The sequence below is a fragment of the Aptenodytes forsteri genome, unplaced genomic scaffold (assembly GCF_000699145.1).
Source record: "Aptenodytes forsteri isolate BGI_AS27 unplaced genomic scaffold, ASM69914v1 Scaffold76, whole genome shotgun sequence".
NCBI lineage: Eukaryota > Metazoa > Chordata > Aves > Sphenisciformes > Spheniscidae > Aptenodytes > Aptenodytes forsteri.
The window spans coordinates 3,215,016-3,223,448 of record NW_008794444.1 but is presented as its reverse complement, the minus strand read 5'-3'; positions in this window follow the sequence as shown (position 1 = coordinate 3,223,448).

Below are 8,433 nucleotides of genomic sequence, written 5' to 3'. Positions count from 1 at the left end.
CCCCTTGTCCTATCGCAACAGGCCCTGCTAAGAAGTCTGTCCCCATCTTTTTTATAAGCCCCCTTTAAGTACTGATAGGCTGCAATCAGGTCTTCCCAAAGCCTCTTCTCCAGGCTGAACAACCCCAACTCTCTCAGCCTTTCTTCACAGGAGAGGTGTTCCATCCTTCTGATGATTTTTGTGGCCCTCCTCTGGACCCGCTCCAACAGGTCCATGTCTTCGCTGTGGAGAGACAAGTCGGGGGGCAGGCATGGCTTTTGGCCTGTGCCCCTTAGTCTGAGGCAGGAGGAAAGCCCCCAGCTTGCCTACACCACATGTATATTAGCTATATTTATATCCGTATGTATGCTTCTGCCAAACACCAGGTTGAGCTTTCGATCTTTGACACCAGAGCTGTTCCTTCGTGCACATCCTGGTAGGGGTTGTCACAGCTGCCATGGCAAAACCCCCCTCCGAGCTGAGCGCCGGAGGCTGACCTGCTCCCAGAGAGGCTCTGAGGTGCGAGAGGAGGAGGAAGAGGAGGATGTACCAGCTGGGGGGAACGGGGACGCGGACTGGGTAGGATTCCCTGGGTCAGTGAGTCTCATCCTTTGCAATCTGGATTGCAACCTTGCAGCCGCAACACGTAATCCTTTTCGCGGGCTAATCACGCACCACTGTATTTAGCTTTGTGGGCAGCCAGTGCAATGATAGTCACACGAGAATTAGCTCGGACTTGTTGGGACTTGTCTCCTTGGGCTCCTAAAGTCAAAAAAGCTTCTGTGAAACTGCAAGATGGAAACTATTCTGCATCTGCCTTTCCCTCTTTGGAGAACAATTATTTTCAGCAAGGCAGCTGAAATTCTGAGCAAAACCAAAGGTGGGGATACGGAGTAGAGGAATGCTGGAATTAGCAGTAGTATTCGCTGCATGTAAAGTCATTAAGGCCTAAAAGGAGGTGTGATTTTCTAGGCGCAAAAAATACCACATACTCAATGCAGGAAATACGTTTGCAAAAGTTAGGTAGAAAAAAATTAAATGGATGCCAGATGTACAAGTCTCTTTGGTGTTCAGGACTCTGGATTGGTTATTTAAGAACAGATTCTGCCTCTTTGGCAGTCAGGCAGCCCGTGCAGTCCAATATAGTCTATCAACAAAGTAGCTGGGTACTGATTCTCAGTTTAAAATGGAGTCTGGGTTTTAAGCTTACTCCAGCACATTTAGAAATCCCACATGGAAGTACCTGAAACAGCGATGCTGATTGCATAAGCTTTTCCTTCAAAACACAGGCTCTGTAGCATAACTCATGAGGATCGGTGTGTTGCTTTAGGTTAAACTCAAAGACAACATATGCAGACTCTCGGGAATTGCGTAGCGGCATTTGATTTTATTGGGTTTTTATTTATGGGCTCATTTGAAACAGTGTGTGTCAGAAGCAGGTTCCAAAATGCAAACTGTTCTGCTTCCAGAGAGACAGACTGCTAACTTAGAGATTCGCATTTAATTTCCCCTTGTACTCTGAAAGCCTTCTACATCCTGTAGGTTCTCTCCAAAATAAATACGCAAGTTTTCCTGAACACCCAACAAATAAAGAAGAAACTATTTACCCTTTAGGGAGCTGTATTTCCTCAAGCGGTTTTTAACAAAACAATTACCTCTCCCCCCATAAATTAGCTTCCTGCACTCCTGATAGCGAGCTGTTTGCGTCCTTTTTCTTTTCTCTTCCTCAGCCGAGGGTTCGAACGCCGCTTTTCACTCTACCAATTTGCTGCTCTCGACAAGCCATCAGACGACAGCACAGGAAAGAGGCCGTTTCATTTTCTAGTAGCAGATGGTGCATTAAGTCTTGGCCTCCTAGAACGTCTTACAGATCCAAGGGCCACCCGACGACTGCAATTTAATGCAAAGGCTCCTGTATTGACCACTGTTTTGTTCTTGCTGGGTTAAGCTTCATTTCCTACCTGGAGGTGTAGTTTCCCGTCCCACGTTGCCAGTGGTGAAGAGAGAGCTCTCAGAGCTTGCCTCGGGAGCCGAGCTTCAGTCCACCTTCCCCAGCCGGCTCTCAGTCCCTGCTGGAAGCGCTGCTGGAAAGTGTACATAAATAATAGCAGCACCGGGACTGTATTACTATTGCCATTTCACGATTAGAAAAATGGAGGTAAATGAGCCGTGCAAAGCGTACAGTGCAAGACATGGCCCAACACTGAACACTGCCAGGCGTGTACTCTTGAACACACACCGATTCCCACTCTGTATTTTCCACCCTAGACCACGTTGCTTTTCTGGTCAAGCGTGTTAAGGAATGTGCTTTTATGCAGCATCTTTCGTCTGGATGGGTCCCAGCCTTAAAAGGAATGTTAAGTGGTTTTACATAAGGTATTACGTAGGATTAGAGAATGTGATCTGTTTGCATTGTAGTCTTAAGAGGAAGAACAGCCAAGGTTATTTTAATGAGACATTGAGTTTCATCTGGTGACAGTAGATGCACAACTGTAGAAATTTCTAACTGAACAATATAATAAAGGTGGTTTTAGAAGCAGCAGAGCGTGCCATGCGTGTGAACGCATGTTCATTGTCAAATAAGAAACTCTGAGCTATGAAACAGCGGCATGAAGAAAAAATACTTCAGGCCTAGTTTTTATCAGACTGCTAAAATGTCTTTAATGTCACGTAGTCTAACAATCTCACACGGAAGGTATTCAAAACTATCCTGTGGGATTGCTTCGTGTTTGTGGTGTGTTTGAATAATAAAATAGATCGGCTGCACGGCGATGCCGAGGCTGAAGACTCATGAATCAACTCGAGGGCCTGCAGCTTTTCCCGCTCATTGGTTCCTGCAATACACCGTATTTTACATCAAACGTTATTGTTGAAGAGACAGAGTACGCTTTCAAGAAATGCTGCAGCATCTTCCCTGTGATTCGAGATGCAGCTTTTTTTTCTAAGTTTGTGGTTTGGGTTCTTCAGGCTGGTTTTCCTCCCTGATGAAACACACACTGTTGCTACACCCCGTCTCGCCGCGGCCACGAGCGAGGGGCCTGCAGAGGAGCTATTTCCAGGCTCTCTGCGGGCGGCTTCCCGCCACTGAGTCCAATTCTGCCTGCGACAGGCAGGATGCTGAACCTACTAAAGCTTCTCGGCGTCACCTCGGCAGCAATCAGTGCTGTCAGTGCCGCTTTACCAGCCTGCTGAGCTCTGCTAGTGGGACCCAGAGTAAGAGGGTTCGCAGGGGCCATAACGGTCTCTCGCTGCTGGAATGGCCCTTTGGGGCAGCTGGGATGGCAGCTGCTGTGAGCACATGATGACAAGTACAAAAGATGCCTGGAAAAAAAGAAAGAACTTGGGTAAGGGGGCTCTGAAGGGAACATGCAATTTCTGTCGCAAGAGCAGAAAGAGGGAGAGGTCTTGGCAAGGCGGATGCGAGGTACACAGCCAAGGGAGTAGCTTCGGGCAAGAGAAGAAGGAGGAGATGGCATCCAGGCCTGTTAGATGCTTCTTATGTCCAGCGTGGGAATGTACTTGCTCAAGAAAGCACCAGTCTCCCATAGACTGAGGATCTCTCCAGGGGTTGTTGCCGAAATGCTCTGGGAAGAGAGAAAAGTCACTAAGGGAGAGCAAAGCCTTTTCAGGCTGTCAGGAGACTTGTGTCCCTTGCAGGAGCAGGAGAATTAAATAAGCTATAGCTCAGACCCTCACACCAGCTTTAACTGAGGTCCTTGTGCAAGGATTTGTTTTTCACAGAAGGAACAGGAGCGCTAGCGGCTATACATTGCTTTTGTGTCACCCTGTTTACGTAGATGTATCTCAGGAGACTTTGCAGCTGATTGTGCTGTTTGCATTCAAAGGAAGGAAACCAGCTGGATGCCCTTCCCTCCCACGTGCACGCGCGGGAGGGCAGAGGTGAAGCAGGCAGCTCTGCCGAGGATGCAGGAAAATGTGACCGTTCAATTAAAAGCAGCATTACCAAGGGGACTCAGAGCACTGCCTGGAAACCTGTCCGTTCCCCCTGTTTCCAGGTGCACGAATCTGGCTGGAACATATTGCGAATATCTTGCTGAATCATGCAGGCAGGTGGATTCTGTTGTTTCTGCCAAGATGCAAGAGGAGCTGGAACCCTTTCCCTGGACGAGGTGTATCTTCAGGGGGAAATCCTAGAAACAAACTTGGCACGCACAGATTTTGGCTTGGATTTACTAAAGCCACATTGCAAAAAAAGAGACTGGCGAGGAAGGATGTTTTGAATATAGCGTCCATCTGCCTGTCAGTGCAGAAGAGAAAGAACAAATTAAAAACAATATTGGAAATAGATGGGAAGTTGGGCTTAGGAGAGACCTTACTGACCTCTAAAGAGAAGTAAGAGGAAGGAAGAGAGATCTTGGAAGGTTTTAGTTAGTCCTGCAATGCTGGTGTGTCTCAGTGTCTGTGACAGAAAGGAATAACCTGGGGCTGCGAGGCAGTGAGGCTCCAGATACAGCGCCGAGGCACGCGCAGATGGGTCTGCAGTATTCTCTGAATAATGCTGCTGAGAGTGGGATATTTTATTCAAATCCAGCAAAACCTTGCAAGAGTCCTGAGGATGCTGTTTGGGGTAAGGAACCTACTGGAAACCAGCCTGATAGTCTAATTCAGGTTAGAAAAGTTGTGTTTGTTTATTGCTGGACTTCTGCAATTTCTCGTCGTTTCGGTGCTCAGCGCTGACCAGACGCAGACGGTGCAAAGGCAGCCCCTGCGGTAAAAACCAAGCCTGTCTCTGAACGCACACTGGGGTTGGTTTGGTTGAAGTTTTGGGCTGTTGGCTTTTTATCTACATGGCTTTTTGTATTGTTGAGTAGCTCCTTCAGTTTACAAAGCATCTTCCAGAAGGAAGGACCTTTGCACAGACTGATTAAACAAGTTATTTAATTAACCGCTGAAATTCTCTCCTCTACGAGTGAAATATGATGGCTATGTTACAGCCATAGGGTGCAATCATGTTTACAGAAGAAGCAAATATAATTCCTTTGGCTGCAAACCCCATGTAAATGTAGGCAGTCATAACACTATTCGGGGTGAGAAATAAGAACAGCAGGAATAGAAGGATTTCCTAAGCAACAAAGATCTGCTTCACTTAAAAATATTTCAGTAAGAAAAAACCAGAAAGACGTTAGGAAGGCTTCAGCTTTCAAGAAGAGTGGGGGAGAGAGCTGATTCTGTTTTATCACTTTTTGATATTTGTTAGGAATTGTGGCCTCTTAACCCGAGAATAAGGGTACAGAAATTAAAACAGCGATGACAAATCACCGCCACAGAGTGTAACTGCCTGGGAGAAGTCCCCTTGCAATGCTCTTCAAACACAGTTGAGATCTATATTCCTTTTACTTTCCCATGCAATTAAGCAGAAGCAGTGAAAGAGTGAAGACTGAGAAGGCAGAAGTGATAATAACTGCGGGGAAGAAGCGAACATATTCAAGAACCTTGTATAACCACCGTAAGAACAGATCCGTCACGCGGGGTTAAGACAGCGCCTCGTCTGTGTCATGGCAAAGAAAACTCGTGCGGATGGCACGGTTTCCCTCAACGGCAAGCCCCGGCGAGTACTTGGTGGCACCTGAGAAAGAGCAGAGATTTTGTAGCGTCCCTTTCCCACCTCCTACGTAAGTATTGCACAACGTGGCTGGTTTCTGCTTGCGAAGGGCTGGGGATATGAAAAGCAACTGTAAATGCTGCCTGGGTAAGTGGGCCAGTCGAATCAAGGTGAATTATGAAACTGCCCCTGCAAGCTGTGCGAGCAGTACACATGATGGATTTAAATACAGGTTCTTTCCTAATTCCGGGGCCTTTTCAGCACTGTATCTCCCGGCACACCGGCTTGGTGACCCCCAGCTGCAGTCTCGCTCTGCAGGGTATTTTCTCTTTTTGCCTTTCCCCCATTTAGCATCATTTTTCCTCAATAATCCCTCCATTGCGTGCCTGTTGAGCGCGTCTGCTGTGAAGTTAGCTCTTTGTGATCTGGCAACTCGGGCAGCAAGAACGTAAAGATACTTCCAAGGAGGGGCTGTTTGCAACTGAAAAAATAAAGGAAGGATGAATCGGTGGAGCGAAGGGATGGATGGTGGGTGAAAATGAACAAATGCTGAGTCACCCCCTGAAAACGAAATCATCTGCAAAACCCCCTGACTTGGGATGATAGGAAATAATGCAGGAAAAAGCCTTGGGAGTTCACACAGACAATCCCCCCAGCACAGCACAGGATTCAAACCTCTCCGCTCCTCTTTCATTTTGATACCACGTGCCATAACGGAAAACGAAAAAATACCAGTAAATGGGGCAGCACAAAGCTTGACCTAAGCAGCAATTCTCAAAGGGAACAAGGAAAGCAGGACCTGAGCCCATCTCAGTTTAATTAGACTTTCAAATTACCAGATCTCCTTTCCCATCCTCCTTTTTTTTTCTCTCCGTTTCCCAGCTGCTTTTCTTTTAATCTCCTCTTTCAACCTATTTGAACCCCTCCAGCGTAAGAAATCCCCCCTCACAACGCCGGTTGCTTCTCTGCTGCTTCGAAGAAGGAACAGGCACATGCAACTTCAGGGATTTTTTATAAAAATTGTAAAGGAGCTTCTGCCAAGGCCACCAGCGGCTGAGCTCCTCGCAGTTGCGGTGCCCGGCAGCCGCGGGCAGGAGGATTCAGCTGCCTGCCACGTGAGCCAGCACTTCAGCGAGCTGAAATTATATGTTTTGCTCTGATGCTGTAAACACAGGGAGGAAGCCAACAGGAGGCAGTTGCCGAGTATTGGAGAAGGCACTTAGAAATTAAGTATCAGCATATCAATGGGAGCGCAACGACACATGGCTTTGGCATGGATGAGCCGCCTGGAACAGAAGATCGGTTCACTTTTGAATATTTTTCCCGCTTTCAAAAATGAAGAGCGGATCCTGCCGGTTCCTGTGCATCCAACAAAGCTGGATGGCCATTGGCTTTCCCCGACCACTGCAGGCCAGTGTGCAGAAATGAGCAACACTCTCCCAAAATCTCCTCTTGCAGATACAGTTTGGGGCTCAGTACCCTTCTCATCCTTCCAGATTTTGGCCCGTACAATCCTTTGGTGACTGCCACATTTCCAGTACAGAGCTCACGCCTCGAGCGCTGTGCCATGCTTCTTCCAAAGAGCAGCACAGGGCTACAGCTTCAGACGAGTTGACCGGCAGCTTGTTGGCATCAAAAGTATGGACAAGCATTAGCTTGGCACGCTGAGGACGAGTGCACTTACCGGCGTGGCAACCTGCGGTGTACGGGTGGGAGCGGGCAAGCTCTCTGTGGCTGGCATTGCAAAGGGCTTCAACGCTTTTCCTGGGTTTGCACAATAATCACAGGCCTGGGAGGCTGCAGCTGGCAAAAGAGCGCGGGAAGGCAAAGAAAAAGAAATCAGAACGTGCTCCCTTCGTCCCTCCAGGTGGGATGTTTTGGCTGAGGGCACAAGGGGTGCCTCGGGGCAGCCGGGGCACGGGGCCAGCACCGTTGCTCCCCTGCTGAAGTTTTGCACCTGGGCGTTCCGGTGCACTCGGGCTGAGTCACGGTCTCACGTGGCAGAGCGCTGAATCAATCCGAATACGGGGGGGCAAGCGCTTGCTGCTGGAGGGAAATCTGGAGGGAAGGTGCATGTTATCAATCATGCTGCAGCTAAATCTTCCCCAGGGGTGCCCAAGCCTGGGTCCTCGAGCCACATCTTTCGTGCTGCATCTGCACATGTACAGCGTGTATCTCCTGCTGCCTGCGGATGCTGCCGGCACAGGCAGAACTGGGGGAGCAGGAGCTGGCTGACCCCCACCCCAGGGCAGGATCCCTCTGGTGGTTTCTCAGCCCACCTGTGCCTGTGCGCTCGCCACGTGCTCTGGGAGGGGCACGTAGCGTGTCTGAGCTCTGTGTGTGCATGAGCCGTGTTGCGTGTGGCTCTGCTTTGGGGCGTTTGTCCCACCTGGGTGCTCTGTGCATGTGGGTGACCCCAGCATTTGTGCGTGTGTCTCACCCGGGAAGGTGTGTGTGTACATGAGCCCCAGCCCGTCCCGTGCTGGGCAGGCTGAGTGGGGAGCTGTGTGTCCAGTGTCCTCACGCAGGTGGGTGCCCATGGGGGTGCCCAGTGCCCCAGATGAGCCTTGTGCCCCAGGTGGGGATGCCTCCAGGGTGTAGGTGCCCGTGAGTGTACGTAGTGCTCCCCAGGTGTGGATGCCCCCCATGTGGGTACCCCCCCAGTGAGCCCAGTGCCCTGGTAGGAGTGACCTGGGTGTGGGTGCATCCTGGCTGCGCTGGGTCCCCCAGGCATGCCCCCCCCCCCTCGTGGGTGGGTCCCCGTGGGGGTGCCGGGTGCCCCGGGTCTGGGGGCACCCCTGCGTGTGGCTACCCCGGGAAGCGGGTGCCCCTGGATCTACGTGCGCCTGACCCACGGGTGTCCGTGCCTGATGCCCCACGCATGGGTGCAC